Source organism: Elephantulus edwardii, unplaced genomic scaffold (genome assembly GCF_000299155.1).
Source record: "Elephantulus edwardii isolate Elephantulus edwardi_28Jun2011 unplaced genomic scaffold, EleEdw1.0 scaffold00111, whole genome shotgun sequence".
In the NCBI taxonomy this organism is placed as follows: domain Eukaryota; kingdom Metazoa; phylum Chordata; class Mammalia; order Macroscelidea; family Macroscelididae; genus Elephantulus; species Elephantulus edwardii.
This window is the reverse complement of record NW_006399861.1, coordinates 5,760,471-5,764,379: the sequence shown is the minus strand read 5'-3', so window position 1 is coordinate 5,764,379 and position 3,909 is coordinate 5,760,471. Positions and strand designations below refer to the sequence as shown.

The 3,909-nt window shown below is 43.8% G+C and overlaps 1 pseudogene; it reads left to right on the top strand.

The window, feature by feature from the left end:
* The first annotated feature begins 1,301 nt into the window (after positions 1 to 1,301).
* Positions 1,302 to 1,820, top strand: LOC102870290 (annotated as a pseudogene).
* Positions 1,821 to 3,909: the final 2,089 nt, after the last annotated feature.

Sequence of the window (3,909 nt, the reverse complement as noted above, 5' to 3'; positions counted from 1 at the left end):
AATTTCAAAGTCCTGTTATTTAAGAAGTGGATGGCCAATTCTGCTTCCTAGTCTGTCTTAATTTGGGAACTCTACCAAAACCTGTCCACCATGGGTGACCCTTGCGGCATTTAACACACCTGTGGCACAGCTTTCTGTATCACAGCAACTCTAAGTTATCTCGGTACAGCAAACTGACAGACAAGTACCACTTAGAACAATGCTCTCCTCAAATGTAATTAACACCTACTTCCCAGAATCCAAATGCTTCACACAAGAGGCTCCAAACTGGAGACTCTTAGGCAGGACTCAAGGGACTTTACATACAAAGGCCCACCCACTATCCTGATTGGCTTTTATTTAAATAAGAGGCTTCCAGCCCATGGCTGATTGTTAAGAAATCAAAATGACCAAGCTTACACTTGATTGTTAACTAAATTGTTAACTAAATAAAAAATTACCAACAGTTTATGCCCTACTTTCAATTAAATCAAAACAATATATCTTCTAGAATCCAACTTCTTCTTTTGGGCAATAAATAAGGACAACAGGAGAATAATTGATGACTTTGAGATTTGCTGTTTCATAAGAGCACTGAATATCCCATGGACGGCCAAAAGAACAAACAAATACATCTTGGAGAGGGTGCAGCTAGAGTGCTCTTTGGAGGCAAGAATGAGGCAAGCTTTGCCTCACATACTTTGGGCATGTTGCTAGGAGAGGCTATTCCTTAGAGAAGGACATGATTCTGGGAAGGGTGGAGGGTCAGTGAAGGAGACCAGGTGGGTTGACACAGTGACTGCCACAATGGGCTCTTGTGTGTCAGGAAGTGTAAGGATGGCACAGGATAGGATGAGGTTCAGATCCACATTGTTCATAGGGTCGCTATGAGTTGTACTTTTGACTCGACGACATCTAACAACAGCGATTTCCATGGCAAGAGTTTGTCCATATTTCTCCCCAGGACATTCTAGGACTGGAGCAACCAGAGAGGAGCCATCTTTAGATTACTAGTGCAACTGCCCACACACTGGACTTCCAGGGCTCTCTATTCCTTACTGGCAAAAAAATCAGAGTCTTCTTCTCTAACAGAGTATCTGACTTTACATGGGTCCAACTTTCACACCTTTTACTGTAGGTATGTGTATTTAACATTCATTTTTGTTTTATATTAGGATAAAATATTATTAAATTTTAAAACAGTTTAGGTAACATTTGTAAATTTAGATGGCAGGCTGGACAGCATGGGGAGAGGGGCTGGCACTGTTGGATGCTCTGGGTGCTACTGGTGCCCAGCAGACCAGCCATGACCTGTGGCCACAATGGGAAATGAGCAGATCATCTTCACTGAAGGGCAGCTAGACAACTTCCAGGACTACAGCTTCTTCAGTAACAAAGACATACCTAAGCTCCATGCTCAGTTCTCTGAGGTGGTCCCCAAGCTTGTCCCCATGGACCACAGGAAGAGCCCATCATCCACGTGGCCATGAGCCTCATCATCCAGAAGACATGGGTTTCTCCCTTGAAGGAGAGGGTGGTGGATGCCTCCTCGGAGGATGGAAATGGGAACCTCACCTTCACCGGCTTTGTGGACATGTTTTCTGTGCTCTGTGGGTCTACTGCCTGTGACTTCAAGGCAAGTACTACGCCTTCCTCAATTACAACTTCATCTACAAGGACCTGGAGAGGACGCTGCCTGGCTCAACAAGTCAGAGTAGGACCAGGAAGAGGTGGTGCTGGTGTGTGAGGAGGTCATCGAGGAGGCTGACCTGGGCGGCCACCACAAGCTGGGCTCTGATGACTCTTCCACATCTGGATCTGAGGAAACTCCGAGACAATAGGGTAGAAAGCACCGTCCAGCTGTCTGTATGGATGTGACCTCCAGGCCACCCAGGAAAACAGTTTTGGCCTTTGGGGTTTACACTCATGAACATTTCCTGTAGCCCTGTCAGCAAAAACCAAAATATCTTAACCAGGGAAGTGGGATGTGAGGAACAGCTCCCTCCCCAGGCCCCTATGGCCCAACCCTAGCACCTGAGGTCACTCCAGACTTTCCCTCCATGTTCCTCCTTTACCCCCTGCTCCATTCCTAACAGCAGCTGGGTAAATAACCAGTTCAAGTGCTGGACAGACAGCCTAGTTGCCCAGGGCAGAGTGCAAAAAAGAAAAAGAAGGAGAATGGGTACCAGGATTTCATTTAATGAGCTACGCAATCTTTCTCCAAAGCCTGACGCTGGGCCACACCCCACCTCCTGACTGCTGCCCTTCTTCCCATCCTCCCACTGAGAAGCTGTGTGGACAGTGTGTCCAAGGGCCCCACCTCCTCTCTGCCTCTGAGCTGTGAGCCCCACACTGTCCAACCTTCCCAATAATCTTCAATCCTCATAAAAAAAGTAGATGCTTTCAATAAAATAAAAATACTATTTCATGATTATATAGATAACATGATCTCATTTACACAATTGAGTATGTTTGTAAACAGAAAATATATGCATTAAAATGGTTATCACCATGCTGATGGTTATTCGTTCTAACAGATGAAATTTGAATCCCCTTTGATTCTTCTTTACATTTTTATGTATTGTCTAAATATTTTACCATGTGTTATTTATAGACATACTGATAAGATTTTTTTAGTATTTTTTTTAATTTTATATTGGTTTGCATACAAAATTTGTATACACAGTGTTTCACATATTCCTATATTCACATTATTTTTCATACAATTACTCCCATACACTGTGTTTCTAAAACCAATCACCAATGATCTGTGCCCACTATCATCACATCTTTTTTAGGTTCCACTGGACCTTTCCTAATTCCTTCACCCCTCCCTCCTCCCACCAAACTCTGTGACTCCTTGATACACACACACACACACACACACACACACACACACACACACACACAATCTTACAGCTCCCTTTTCCTCTCCCTTTCCACCTTTAGACTTTTATACACATCTTACTAGTTATCTATTTTTACAATAGTGTTCCTAGGCAGTGTTTGTCCTTATGAGACTGAGTTAGTTCACTTAGCATAATGCTCTCTAGCCTTTCCCATGTGTATAGTATTTTTTGAAATTGTTGTTCCTGAAGGTTGCATAGCATTCCATCATGTGAATATACCACATTTTCTCAATCCATTTGTTGATGGACATTTAGACCATTTTTATTTCCTTGCTATTTGTGAATAAGACTACTAAGAACATCAGAGAACAAATCTCCATTTGTGCCTCAGTTCTCCTTCTCTTGGGGTATATTCCTAGCAGTGGAATAGCTCGGTCTCGTGGAATTTTTATGTTCAGCTTTTTGAGGAAAAATCAAACGGCCTTCTAGAGTGAGTGTACCATTTTACAATCCCATCAATAGCATATGAGAGTTCTGATCTCTCTACATCCTCTCTTTAACACTTCTGTTGTTGTTGTTGTTGTTATGTGCCCTCGAGTCGCTTGTGGCTCATAGTGACCTTATGTACAACAGTGCTAAACTCTGCTCTGTTCTGTGCCAGTCGCACTGTCTCTGACACCCCCATCCCGATTACCTCAGTCACTGAATCAATCCACCTCATAGAGGGCCTTCCCCTCCTGCGCTGTCCCTCCACCCTCCCAAGCATGGTGTCCTTCTCCAAGGACCAGGCTCTCCTTACAACATGTCCAAAGTATGTTAGATGGAGCCTCAGAATCCTTGCCTCCAAGGAGCCACCCGGTTTAACCCTTTCCAGGATGAATCTATTTGTTTTCCTAGCAGTGCATGGTACTGTCAATACTCTTCTCCAGCACCACAGCTCAAAGGCCTCAATTCTCCTTCTATCCTTCTTGGTCATTGTCCAACTCTCTGATGTGTAACAAGTGATTGTGAAGACCATGACCTGTATCAAACACACCTTTGTCTCCAGAGAGACACCAATGCTCTTCAGTACTTTGGAGAG